Source organism: Sapajus apella, unplaced genomic scaffold (assembly GCF_009761245.1).
Source record: "Sapajus apella isolate SASKATOON/1434 unplaced genomic scaffold, GSC_monkey_1.0 scaffold5, whole genome shotgun sequence".
In the NCBI taxonomy this organism is placed as follows: domain Eukaryota; kingdom Metazoa; phylum Chordata; class Mammalia; order Primates; family Cebidae; genus Sapajus; species Sapajus apella.
This window is the reverse complement of record NW_022436945.1, coordinates 42,232,248-42,247,031: the sequence shown is the minus strand read 5'-3', so window position 1 is coordinate 42,247,031 and position 14,784 is coordinate 42,232,248. Positions and strand designations below refer to the sequence as shown.

Here is a 14,784-nt window from a genome sequence, read left to right as displayed (position 1 = left end):
CCACAGTTGTGTATTACGGATGTTCATTTGTTTTGTTCCACTACGCAGAATTCATTTTCCCTTCGAAATAGCATCATATGTGGTGGTTGGGTGTCCCACACAGGTCTCAGAATGGAGGCGAACACCCTGACTGCAGGCAGTGCTGCTGCAGAACACATGTCCTGGGGCAGGTAGAATAATGGCTCTCCAAAGAAGTCCACTTTCTAATCCTTAGAACTGTGAACGGTGATCAGATGTGTTGAAGTTAAGGATGTTGCAGTGGGAAGATGAGCATCGATTATCTGGGTGGGCCCAGTGTAGTCACAAGAGTCTTTATAGGAGAGAGGCAGAAGTGTCAGAATCACAGGAGAGGATGTGATGGTAGAAGCAGAGATCACAGAGAGATAGGGAGGGAGAAAGACTGGAGGATGCTATGCAACTGGCTTTGAAGAATGAGGAAGGGGTCATAAGCCAAAGAAGGCAGGTGGCCTCTAGAAGCTGAAAAACACAAGGAAAGGGATTCTCCCCTAGAGCCTCCAGGAGGGGCCAGGTCTGTTGACTCATTTGAGACTTCTGATCGCTAGAAGCACAATTTGTGTTGTTTTAAGCCACTACGTTTATGGTACTGGTTACAGTGCCAATAGAAAATGAATACACTTTCTAGGAAAATTATCAACGTTTCTCTGGTCAAATAATTTTGGGATACATTATTCATTTTATCTCCTCAATGCCTACAATTTGAGAAGTCCTGTTAATACGGTTTGGCTATGTCCCCATAAAGATCTCATTTGAATTGTAATGCTCGTAATTCCCACATGTCTAGGGAAAGACATGGTAGGAGATGATTGGATTATGGGGGTGGTTTCCCCCATGCTGTTCTCAGGATCTTAGTATGCTTATTTATTTTTTATAGCCCTCACGGAGCACCTCTGCTAGGGCAGTGTGGAAGGGAAATGTGGGATTGGATTCCCCCCACCCTGTCAATGGAATCCCCACTGGGGCACTGCCTAGTGGAGCTGTGGAAAGGGGGCCACTGTCTTCCAGATCCCAGAATGGTAGATCCACAGACAGCTTGCACCATGTGCCTGGAAGAGCTGTGGATGCTCAACGCCAGCCCATGAAAGCAGCTAGGAAGGGGGCTGTACCCTGCAAAGCTACAGGGGCAGAGCTGTCCAAGGCCATAGAAGCCCACCTCTTACATCAGTGTGACCTAGATGTGAGAACAGACCAATACATCCTGCAATAAAAAAATCCTATTTAACTTAGTTTAATTCAGAATCTCCCAAAGTATTTAACCATAAACATTTTAAGAAATACTTTTTAGGCCTGGCGTGGTGGCTCATGCCTGTAATCCCAGCACTTTGGGAGGACAAAGTGGGAGGATCATGAGGTTACGAAATCGAGACCATCCTGGTCAACACAGTGAAACCCCATCTCTACTAAAAATACAAAAAAATTAGCTGGGTCTGGTGGCACACACCTGTAGTCCCAGCTACTCAGGAGGCTGAGGCAGGAGAATCACTTGAACCCAGGAGGCAGAGGTTGCAGTGAACCGAGATTGCACCACAGCACTCCAGCCTGGTGACGGGGCAAGACTCCACCTCAAAAAAAGAAATGCTTTTTAAATATTCCTTTGAATTACTGTTCTATGGAATCTACTTTGGGAAATAATGGTTTAAGAGTTATGCTATGGATAATGGCTGTGGGAAGAGAGGCAGACATTCTTGCATACATTTATCTAAGCTGAAATCCCAATCACTGAAGTCATTCACTGAATTACAACTGAGTGTCCATTATGGGTTGTTGTTTTTTGTTTTTGATTTTTGTTGTTTTTTGTGTTTTTTTTTTTAAGACAGTGTGTTACTTCTATCGCCTAGGCTAGAGTGTAATGGCATGATCTTGGCTCACTATAACCTTCCCCTCCCTGGTTCAAGAGATTCTCATGCCTCATTCTCCCAAGTAGCTGGGACTGCAGATGCATGCCACCATACCTGGCTAATTTTTGTATTTTTAGTTGACGTGGGGTTTCACCATGTTTGCAAGGCTGGTCTCGAACTCCTGTCCTTAAGTGATCCACTCACCTTGGCCTCCCAAAGTACTGGGATTACAGGCGTGCGCCAGTATGCCCAGCCCATTATGGTTTAATATTGAGATAGGTATTGGGATGAGGGTAGAGGAAATGAGAAAGACATGAAGCAAAATAGCACTGACTCCAACGAGATGATAATTTAGTAGGGGATATGACATATTTACCAAAAATTATAAGCCAGGTAGAAAATGTTAAGTGGTGTGTGTGTGTGTGTGTGTGTGTGTGTGTGTGAGAGAGAGAGAGAGAGAGAGAGAGTGAGAGAGAGAGCAAGAGATAGAGAGAGAGAGAGCAAGAGAGAGAGAGAGAGAGAGAGAGAGGGAGAGGGAGAGGGAGAGGAGAGATGGCTAGACAGATATAAATGAGCTGCTGTAGGATTCTGGAAGGAAAACAAAACACTCACTTCTGGGAGGGGGAGGTGTCAGAGAATAAACTGTGCTGGTGTTGAATTTATCCTTTAAGGACAGCTAAGCTATTGACCAGAAAAGAAGGAGAAGAGAAGATGGGCATTTGGAATTGGCAGCATCAGGCTGGGCAATCTCATTGATCACAGGCCCTCCCCAACTCAAGCACTAAGTAGTTCCTGGATGGGCAAAGCATGTCAAGCCTGGGTAAACCACGTCCTTGTCTCCTAATTCTTAAGTTCTGTAATATTAGACCAATAATAAGAATTATTAGAAATTGGGGTTCTAGTTCTATAATAGTAAAAATACCAAAATTTACCACAAAGAAATGGAAATAAAATGATATAGATTTTTAAAAATACGTAAGTATATATAACCAAGTCCTTAACATAAAATTTGAATTCTATCTTAAATGCCCCTTTTGGGGGATATTTTTCTGCATGGAATGAACTTTCTGAGGCTTCTTAAAATATGTGCCCAGTGGAGTTTAGGCTAAAGGTGCTTTCTCCCCTTCCTGGTAAATCTTCCAGTCATAAGGATAGGCTTCTTCGCTGTTCTTCGGACCTCTGAACTTCGGTTCAGAATTAGTCATTTATTTCAAGAAACTTAATCTGTGTGCATGGATGTGAACAACAGATTACGCTTTAACAGTAAACGGTAATGGAGGACATTTTCCGTGCTGTCTTTAGCTTTCTGTTTTGTGTCAGTCTTGGTCTCCGTGGGAGCAGAAACTGTCTTGCTGTTTGTTCTTTGTGAGCCTAGAGTCCAGAGCAGTGTCTTATCTGTGGGAGGCATTCAGTGTGTGTCTGCTGAAATGCTGAAAGGATCATGGGACTGGAATCTTGGTTTCACTTGGGCAATTTAGAAGAAAAAAAATTATGTATTTATTTTAATAAGGAAAAAGATTAAAATGGGAATTGTAGGGGTAATAAATTCAATAGCTTTTTTTTTAATTTGTTTGGTTGGTTTGGAGGGTTTTTTTGGCTTTATCCTCTAGAAATACTAAGATGATCATCTGCTAGAAGAGAAGCCTGGACTGTCTGTAGGCTTGATCCAAAGCTGCTGGTGAATCAAGCATTCATTTTTCTAGTTACATTAAAGAAAGACAGGACAGGATTTAGAGGATCCAAGGGCCTCTCCTAAGAAACATGTTCACGTAAGTGTGACCTGTGGAGATTGTGTGCCACCCTCGGGTGTCTGGCAAACACCTTCTCATCTTTCAAGACAGCTAGAATGACACCTCTGGGAGGCCCTTGGCTCCCTGTGGCGGTTGTTTATGCTGCCCTTTGTGTTCCCCAGCACTCTGTGCACGACTCTCTCAAATATCACTAATCACACTTTCCCTGGTTATCTGTTTACATATCTGAATTCAATTCAGTAAAGTTCAATTGCCATTACAATGTCCTAAGTATTTGTATTTGCTACAGCAATGCTAGATTCAAGGGTTCAACGGCAAATTCAAGAGCTCTGGTTTTTTTGTTGTTGTTGTTGTTTTTTAATAGGGTCTTGCACTGTTGCCCAGGCTGGAGTGGTGCAGTGGCACAATCACGGCTCACTGCAGGCTCAACCCTCCAGGCTCAAGCCATCCTCCCACCTCAGTCTCCCTGTGAGTAGCTGCAACCATAGAGGTATACCACCATGCCTGGCTAATTTTCTAAAAACTTGTTGATAGAGATGAGGTCTTACTATGTTGCCCAGGCTACTCTTTTTTTTTTTTTTAATTTATTTTATTGCACTTTAGGTTTTGCGGTACATGTGAAGGACATGCAAGATTGTTGCATAGGTATACACGTGACAGTGTGATTTGCTGCCTTCCTCCCCATCACCCATATTTGGCATTTCACCCCATGCTATCTCTCCCCAACTCCCCACCCCCCACTGTCCCTCCCCTATTTCCCCCCAACTGACCCCAGTGTGTAGTGCTCCCCTCCCTGTGTCCATGTGTTCTCATTGTTCAACACCCGCCTATGAGTGAGAACATGCGGTGTTTGATCTTCTGCTCTTCTGTCAGTTTGCTGAGAATGATGGTTTCCAGGTTCATCCATGTCCCTACAAAGGACACAAACTCATCGTTTTTGATGGCTGCATAATATTCCATGGTGTATATGTGCCACATTTTTCCTGTCCAGTCTATCATCGATGGGCATTTGGGTTGGTTCCAGGTCTTTGCTATTGTAAACAGTGCTGCAAGGAACATTCGTGTGCACATGTCCTTACAGTAGAACGATTTATAATCCTTTGGATATATACCCAGTAATGGGATTGCTGGGTCAAATGGAATTTCTATTTCTATGTCCTTGAGGAATCGCCACACTGTCTTCCACAATGGTTGAACTAATTTACACACCCACCAACAGTGTAAAAGTGTTCCTATTTCTCCACATCCTCTCCAGCATCTGCTGTCTCCAGATTTTTTAATGATCGCCATTCTAACTGGCGTGACATGGTATCTCAATGTAGTTTTGATTTGCATTTTCTGATGACCAGCCTACTCTTGAACTCCTGAGCTCATACAATCCTCCCGCAATGGCCTCCCAAAGTGCTGGGATTACAAGCATGGGCTGTTGTGCCTGACCCCCTGGCTTTTAGAAGCTACTTCTTATCATGGAGGACAGATAAGATACAACTACTTACAGTTCTCTGCTAAGAGCAGGAGAGCCTGAGGCAGCAGAGAGATGACAGGAAGGAGGAAGTGACCATGAACTCCTGGATAATATGGCCTTACTGCATATCCTTATCCCTCAGTACAATGTCTGGCACGTAAAAAAAACTCCATGCATGTTAATGGAGGGAGGGAAGAGGAAAGGAATCAACAAAATGCTCCTACTCCATCCCCATCTCTCTGCTATGCTTGTCAAACTAGTTACCCTAAAGTTGGTGTTTTCAAGCTCTGGGAAAAGATATCTTAGAGCACAGAGTTGATGATTCAGTCCTCCCTAGCGTATAGTACAGTATACAATAATGACATTTGATAAAGACAAGTCATCATTTGTCCTGTGTTTAACTGTGGTCCCATGGCACCTGTTCACAAACACTACACTCCCAGGAAGTCTACAGAAAAGAGACATGCAGAGAGGTTGCATTTGCTGAATCACTAGCACTACACCGACCTAATTCTTAAGTTCTCTATTATTAGAGCAAGAGCTCTTTTGCTATCACAAAAGGATTTAACTAGAATGTCGGTTCCCTCAGAACCTCATTTGCCATCCAGTTTCCCGTTTCTCTGCCAGCTTCATCTGTGCAACTCATCTTGGGTTACGTCTGGCAGATGGAGAGAGGAATCTCATTTCAAGCCTCTGCTGTCTGCATCCCAGAGCCCTCCCTGAGCAGCCTGTTTCACCAAGGACAGAAGAAAGGAGGGATGGATGTGATCAGCCTCCCCAAGAGATGACAGTGTAAAGTATTCCTCAAATTTTCATCTTCAATGGCTAGTATCATTTAACTCCCTTGGGAGAGGTTGCTTTGTTGCCTAGGCTAGCAATATAATCTCTAGCTATCCCAATGCCAAAATATCAATTACAGGTTCATCTGGATGATGGGATAAATTGGAGTTCAGAACACTAGAACAATGACATAAGTCAGGGGTGGGGAGAGAGGATACCCAAAGGGATTGAGCCCCATGATCGAAGTGAAATAAGGTAAAGTCAAATTCTCCCTATCCTTGCAGATTAAGTAACTAAATTCTAAACTGCTCTCTGTCTCGTGAAGAGCAGCCCACCAGCAACTAAAGTGAAGCAGGTGTTCTGGAAAGGTTTTCTTTTTGGAGGTCCTAATTAGAAAGATATTAATATTCCCATAGCACCCCAGCTCTCCCAGCATAATGATAGGAGAAGATTGAAAAAATAAATAATTGGTAATAACAATTAAGCATTTTACCAGTCACAAAACAACACATATGGTACAATTTCATTTATACAAAATATCTAGAAAAGGAAAATTCATAGAGACAGAAAGATTGGTGGTTGCTGGTGGCTGAGGGGAGAGAGAGATGGGGAGTAACTGCCTAATGGGTATAGTGTTTTATTTTGGGGTGACGAAAATGTTTTGGAAAGAGACAGAGGTGATGGTTGCAAAACTGTGAATATGCTAAATGCCACTCAATTGTTCACTGTAAAATGTTTAATTTCATGCTATGTGAATTTCACCTGAATATTTTTAAATGTGTTATAATTGAAGGACTAATTATGTCTCATTGCTCAACAATCTACCACTATTGGGGAAAAAGGAGGATCTTGTTTCTGTTCCATAGTGAAAAGAGGGATTAAATACGTCTTTAAATTCTAGTATTACTCATCTTTGGGGCTTTCCTGTGAAAAGCCTAGTACTTACCAAATGTTGGTAGCAGAAAAGTAATTCAAACCAATGACCCCGGATTTGCCTGGCCCATGTAATCTAGCTTCAAAATCAACAGCTGCAGGAGTAGCAAGAGCAGCAGCTATTTATCTGCAGCTATGAAGTGCCAGCTAGATAACCGAAAGGCAATAGAGGAGACCTGTGTTGATTAGACTCTAGAACCCTGGCCAGACCTGTGTGACAAAGGTATGTCCTGGGAAGTGGCATTTGGTGATGATGACATCAGACAAAGACTACAGATCATTTTAAATCACTAGAAGAATATGATGATCTTGCTATTTCCACACACTTCCAGGACAAAGAAAATAAATGTTGGCCAAGCGTGGTGGCTCATGCATGTAAACCCAGCACTTTGGGAGGCTGAGGTGGGTGGATCACCTGAGGCCAGGAATTCGAAACCAGCCTGACCAACATGCATCTCTACTAAAATATAAAAATTAGCTGGGTATGGTGGTGCATGTCTATAGTCCCAGCTACTTGGGAGGCTGAGGCACAAGAATCGCTTGAACCTGGGAGGCGGATGTTGCAGTGAGTTGAGATTGCACCACTGCACTCCAGCCTAGGCGACAGAGCAAGATTCCATCTTGAAAAAAAAAAAAAAAGAAGAAATGTTAACAGAGAACAGGAGGATCTTTAGATGAGAGGCAGCTTTCTTTTTCCTTCTTTATTCTAAGATGAAGAGCCAAAGCAATCTGCTGTTAAGTGCAAAGAGAAGCCCAAAAGCCTAGAGGGAATAAAAACACATTTAGAACAGAGGTTTAAAAAAAGGACCTTGAAAGGAAACTACAAGGCTATGTAAACAAACACATGGCTGAATGCATACTGAGGAAAAGCAGGTGGGGGCTGCCCAGTCTCACCTGACACCCTCCCCTTTCACTCCCACACGGCAGTCACAGCCATGGACAAACAGGCCCCCGAGGCTCTCAGCAGCCAACCTCTGCACCACTCACACCTTACCTCACACTCTACTTCCTGAGAAACCTCGAATCTTCCAGGTTTTGAGGTCAGGCATGGTTTTCCTACTATGGCGTTGTGTCGCCTCCCAGACTTAACACTTAGCTTTGAGCACTTGCTTTCCTTGACCAGGATTTAGACATTTCTCTAGCATGGCCGCCTGTGGTCACTTCTACCTTCAGCCTAGCCCAGGATGTTGCCCTACACCATGTGCCTGTGCACACATGGAAAAGTGCTCAGCTCTGCTTCAGTGTAGCCTTTCTTCCTCGGGTGCAGCCCTCAAGACCATGCCTAGAGTTGACTGGAGCGATGCAGCTGCAGGCCAAGGGACACAGATGGCTAGGCGGCTCATGTTCAGAGGGAATCTTTAAACATAATAGAAAGCCAAAGTATATGCAATGCTTTCAAAATCCCCTAATTCTACTGCAATAAGCCAACGGACTCAGGGAGACACACACACACACACACACACACACACACACACAATTTTTTCCTATGTTGTGTGAGAAAAAATCATTTAATTCTGTCACAAAATGTTCTACATGTTTTTTAAAATTACAGTATGATTTCCCTGGAAAACTTCCTAAGAGGAAAAAAGCATCTATTTCCTATGTCTTCATAGCTGCAGATAAATAGAAGGGAGGAGTGGCTTCTGATGGGAAAGCTGAGGTAACCATCAATTGTGAGCCACCTTGGGGCTAAGCAATTTGCACAAGGACTGCAACGCTGTGTGTGTGCAACTCCTGCCCTGGGTCAGGGCAGTACCCTGTCAGCTCCCGCCTGATATCACAGCCCTAGTAGCACATAAGCAGCATGGTGGAATCGCGCTGACCGTCCTCCCACCTCAGCCTTCAGAGTGGATGGGACTGCAGGTACTGCTACTATGCCTGGCCGAGACCTGGCTGTTTCTCTTGTTTCTTTGTTGTTGCATGTTTTGGAGTTGTTGTTTTGCTTTTTCGGTTTGTTCGTTTTTGAGACGGTCTCACTCTGTCACCCAGGCTGGAGTGCAGTGGTAAAATTTCGACTCACTGCAACTTCAACCTCCCCAGCTCCAGTGATCCTCCCACCTCAGCCTCTTGGGTAGCTGGGATCACAGGCATGCACCACCATGCCTGGCTAATTTTTTGTGATTTTTTATAGAGACAGGATTTTGTCAGGTTCCCCAGGCTAGTTTCGAACTCTTCGGCTCAACAGACAGGATTTTGCCACGCTGCCCAGGCTAATTTCGAACTCTTTGGCTCCTTTGGGAGGTTGATCCGCCTGCCTCAGCCTCCCAATGTGCTGGGAATACAGGTGTGAGCCATCACGTCCAGCCGACCTGGCTGTTGTGACAACTGACTCTGAAGCCTGTTTCCCCACTTGTAAGATGGGAATAGTAATATCTATTCCTTATTATTTAAGGTAGCTGTGATGATTTGAATTGTATCCCCCGAAAAGTAACCTAAAGTCCTGACCCTGCAGTACCACTGAATTCGACCTTGTTTGGAAATAGGGCTGTTGCAGGTGTAATTAGTTTAAGATGAGGTCACACTGAAGTAGCATGGGTCCTTAGTCCAGTATATCTGGTGTCCTTATAAGAAGAGGGAAGACAGCCATGTGAAGACACAGACACACAGCGAGAATGCCAGGTGATGACAGAGGCGGAGATTGGAGGGAGGCAGCTGCGGCCCAGGAACGCCAAGGATTGCTGACAACCACCAGAAGCCAGGAAGAGCCAAGGAAGGTTTCCCTGTGACGTGTCTAACAGGGAGCATGGCCCTAACTTGATTCTGGACTTCGAACCTACAGACCTGTGAAACAATACATTTCTGTTGTTTTAAGCTCTCTCTGTTTGCCTAATTTGTTATGCCAGCCCTAGCAAATTAATATGGTCCTAGAGGCCTAATACATTTATTGTGTGTGTGTGTGTGTGTTGGGGGCAGGGGGAGTAAGTATACTGTAACTGCAGAGGAAACAGAACAAATCAGGTAGACAGGAAGAAAACAAGGACAAGGCAACCTTTCTTATGCATCTAAACCAAGAAGTGCCATCATTTCCTGTGGACCTGACCTTCCCGTTCACGCTGCTCCAGCACTGGCTTCTGGCTGTGGCTGGAACACCCCAGCTGCCTTCCTCTACCTGGAACATGCCCAGGGCCAGCTCCTGACTTCCTGCCTTTCCTCAATGAGGCCCATTCTGCAATGTGCACGCCCACCCCACTAAGCACTCCCAACCCCCCTTGCTCTACTTTACTTTTTCTTTTCTCCATGTTCTCAGTGGATTCTAATATCCTACGCATGTATTTATTATTTATCGTCTCCATCCAGGCTACAACACTAAGCTCCATGCACTGATGTGAACAAACATCTAAAACAATACCTCATTCACTGTAGGTGCTTAAGAAAAAATTTTCTAAAAATCTGTCATTCATTTAAAAATGACCACTTTATTACAGAAGCTGTCTGATTTCATTATAAAAAATTAGAAAAAATTAAAAGCTTGAAACTTCCACCATCTAACCAAACCTCTTACATTACAAGAAATCAGACTGACTTTTATCTTCTTTAAGTGATTCCCTAAGGGGTCCTGTCAGTCCAGCAGAAATCTCATGGTAAGGGTAACACTCATCTTACAAAGCTTGCTGTGTGAATTTAATGAAATAAAGTAACCAAATACTAAATACAATGCTTACCACAGCAACTAATACAACTAATGAGTAGTTTTCATTAATAGGTAGTTACTGTAATAGGTCATTGTTGATAGGTAGTTGTCATAACAACTAATAGGTAGTTGTTATTTTATTTCCTTTCATCTCATCTTTAACATCCATCCCTTCCCTCAACTTACAAAAAGTAAGTGGCAGATACCTGCAGTCAAAATAATGACATGATATCATCATTATTATTTTTTTAGATGGGAGTCTCACACTGTCACCCAGGCTTGAGTGCCGTGGTGCGATCTCGGCTTACTGCAACCTCTGCCTCCCGGGTTCAAGCAATTCTCCTGCCTCAGCCTCCTGAGTAGCTGGGATTACAGGTGCACAACACCATGCCCAGCTAATTTTTTGTATTTTTAGCAGAGACAGGGTTACACCAGGTTGGCCAGGCTGGTCTCAAACTCCTGACCTTGTGATTTGCCCACTTCAGCCTCCCAAAGTGCTGGGATTACAGGTGTGAGCCACTGCACAGGGCTGCCATGATGTTATTTTGCAGGGGAGGCAGGCGTGAGGAATACCTCCCACTCCCAGCACTCAGAAGACAAAGTTCCCCAAACTCACAGGGCCAAGCTGTATGGCCCAAAGCACCATGTGACGCAAGGCCACTAACTATTTCCATAGAATTTTCTAATAGCAACAAAACAATGAACAGTGATAACCAATATATATATATTTTTTGAGACGGAATCTTGTTCTATTGCCCAGGCCAGAGTGCAGTGGTACAATCTTGACTCACTGTAACCTCTGCCTCCTAGGTTCAAGCGATTCTCCTGCCTAGCCTCCTGAGTAGCTGGGACTACAGGTGCCCACCACCACCCTGGCTAACTCTTCTATTTTTATTAGAGATGGGTTTCAGCATGTCGTCCAGGCTGGTCTGGAACCCCTGACCTCAAGTAATCTGCCCACCTCAGCCTCCCAAGTGCTGGGATTTCAGGTGTGAGCCACTGTACCTGACTGATAGCCACATTTTTGTATTACATATCCTCTCATTTACAAAACCTTTTCCCATGAAACTTTCTTTTATAGATGAATAACTGGGGTTCAGAGAATTTAGGCCACTTGTCCAAGTTGACTCAGCTGGTAAGTAGAAGAGTTGGGAATTCAATCTAGGATTAGAAGATCATTGATGACAAGGATCATCTCTCTTGAATTCAGTGAAATACACACTATTTCTAGAATCCCACTCACAACAAATGAAACATTCCTTAGCATTTTTTCCATAAGCTACTTCCCTCTCCATACTCTCTGTAAAATACTTACCTATCTTAATAGCCACAAGTCCTTTTCTTGTTGGATAATCCTCCACCAAAATTTTCTCCTTGCAAAAAGGAAAATTCGCCTTCAGCTGTAAATGTCAGGAAACGGGGTACATTGCTGAGGAAGCCTGGGAATCACTGCTCTTGTAAGCTGTTGAGAAAAAAACAAAACATCAAGGACTTTATGTCTTCCATCCTCTCCTGGGAAGCCTTTAAAATGAATCTCTTTTCCAATCCTTGGCAGAAGTTAGTACAAAAAAGGTTTCTTCCCCCCATGAGGGTTCCAATTAGGATTAGTAATATTAGATTTGCATTGCTTAGCCAAAATTTACTACAGAGCTTTAAAAGCATTTATTATTAACTGTTCCCCTTTTTGAGAGGACTAAAAAAATCACATCCCTGAATACTGAGACTTCCATATGCTTACATATAGGATTCTCACATTTATTCTTCATGTAATTTAGCTAAAATTCAAGAAGCTAGAAGACACAAATCCAATTTAGCAGACAAGTGAAGGCAGTAATCATTAGGTTATTTCCTAGTGAAGGTACCTTTTTACTCTTATACAAATCACAGAGTTAACTAGGTTAATGAGCTCCCCATGGGTAGAGAGCGCAATCCCTTCTAAAGCTGCCTGAATGAAAACCAGGATGTAATGAATGTAGGTATTAGCTGGGATGGAAGAAGAAAATGTCCAAGAAACAACCTCAAATTTACACAGGCTCTCTGCAAAGCCCTGTGAAACAAGACAACATTCTGGGGCAACGATACAGGAAGAAATCACTCCAAATCTCAGGATGGACATGGGTGTCAGGCCCTGATAGGGGTTGGCCTGTATGGACTTAAGAGAAGAATTCTCAGTTCTAGCTATGAGGGACTAGCTTCTAGCAGACCAATGTCCCATTGAATACAACTAGAACAGTTGGCAAAAGTTATTTTTAAAACCTGTTTAAAGGCTTTGAAGGACTACCAGGGCAGCCAGGACACAAGAGGCCATGATCTTAAGAAAGAAGGGAAATAAAATTGAGGAAAGTCAGACATTTTGTACCATTTTTCCTTTGAGACATCTACTGGTTTTTTAGGAAGCACAGAGTGAATCTGCTGAGAAGCCTGGCAGAAAGTGGCTATTTAGAGGAACATAAAGTGAGTGGAACTTTGTCCAGCTCACAGGCTGAGGAGATCCCAGAGAGAAGGGAAACACAAAGAAATGAACTCAACATTCTGCCTCTGTTTAACTCTGTAAGAAACTGTGAAACATTTTTCAGAAGTGGTTGTATCATTTTATACTCCCATCACTAATATATGAGAGTTCTAATTTACACAACCTCATCAACATTTGGCATTGGCACATTAGAGAACTAGAAAAGCAAGAACAAACAAAACCCAAAATAAGTAGACGGAGAGAAATAATAAATATCAGAGCATAAATAACATTGAGACAATAAACCACCAAAGATTAATAAAATTAAAAGTTGGCTTTTTAAAAAGATAAACCAAACTGACAAACTTTTATTTAAGCTAAGAAACAAAGAGAGAAGACTCAAATAAATAAAATCAGAGACAGAAAAGAAGGCATTACACTTGGTACCATGGAAATAAAAAGGCTCATTAGAGACTATTTTGAACAACTGTGCAACAATAAATCAGAAAAGCTAGATGAAATGATTACTCTCCCACATCCATGCAACCTACCAAGATTGAAAAATAGAGAATCTGAACAGACAATAAAAAGTAACAAGAATCAATATTGTGAAAATGGCCATACTGCCCAAAGTAATTTATAGATTTAACACTATCCCCCTCAAACTACCAATGACGTTCTTCACAGAACTGGATAAAACCATTTTAAACTTCATACGGAACCAAAAAAGAGCCCACATAGCCAAGACAATCCTAAGCAAAAAGAACAAAGCCGGAGACATCACACTGCCAGACTTGAAGCTATATTATAAGGCAACAGTAATCAAAACAGCATGGTACTGGCGTCAAAACAGAGACACAGACCAATGGAACAGCACAGAGGCCTCCAGAGCAACACCACACATCTACAACCATCTGATCTTTGACAAACCTCATAAAAACAAGCAATGGGGAAAGGAGTCCTGTTTAATAAATGGTGTTGGGAAAACTGGCTAGCCATGTGCAGAAAGCAGGAACTGGACCCCTTCCTGACACCTTACACTAAAATTAACTCCAGATGGATGTTAGGTCTTATATTTAAGACATCATAAAAACCCTAGAAGAAAACCTAGGCAGTACCATTCAGGACATAGGCATGGGCAAAGACTTCATGACTAAAACACCAAGAGCAATGGCAACAAAAGCCAAAATAGACAAATGGGATCTAATTAAACTTCACAGCTTCTGTATAGCAAAAGAAACAATCATTAGAGTGAACGAGCAACCAACAGAATGGAAAAAAATGTTTGCAGTCTACGCATCTGACAAAGGGCTAATATCCAAAATCTACAAAGAACTGAAACAGATTTACAAGAAAAAACAAACCCATCCAAAAGTGGGCAAAGGATATGAACACTTTTCAAAAGAAGACATGTATGAAGCCAACAAACCTATGAAAAAATGCTCATCATTACTAGTCACTAGAGAAATGCAAGTCAAAACCACACTGAGATACCATCTCATACCAGTTAGACTGGTGATCATTAAAAAATCTGGAGACAACAGATGCTGGAGGGGATGTGGAGAAATAGGAACACTTTTACACTGTTGGTGGGAATGTAAATTAGTTCAACCATTGTAGAAGACAGTGTGGCAATTCCTCAAGGATCTAGAAATAGAAATTCCATTTGACCCAGCAATCCCATTACTGGTTATATACCCAAAGGACTATAAATTGTTCTATTATAAAGGCACATGCACAGGTATGTTCATTGCAGCACTGTTTACAATAGCAAAGACTTGGAACCAACCCAAATGCCCATCAATGATAGACTGGACAAAGAAAATGTAGCACATATACACCATGGAATACTATGCAGCCATAAAAAACGATGAGTTTGTGTCCTTTGCAGAGACATGGATGAATCTGGAAACCAT

General features: G+C 42.6%; 1 protein-coding gene across 4 annotated transcripts in view; it reads right to left on the bottom strand.

The window, feature by feature from the left end:
- Window positions 1–14,784, bottom strand: part of CRACD (capping protein inhibiting regulator of actin dynamics) — a 279,762-nt gene that overhangs the window by 141,417 nt on the left and 123,561 nt on the right. For all 4 annotated transcript variants that reach the window (XM_032274268.1, XM_032274267.1, XM_032274269.1 and 1 more), the window contains exon 2: window positions 11,732–11,878. The gene's annotated coding sequence lies outside the window, so the exon portion shown is untranslated. The remainder of the gene's footprint in view (window positions 1–11,731; window positions 11,879–14,784) is intronic.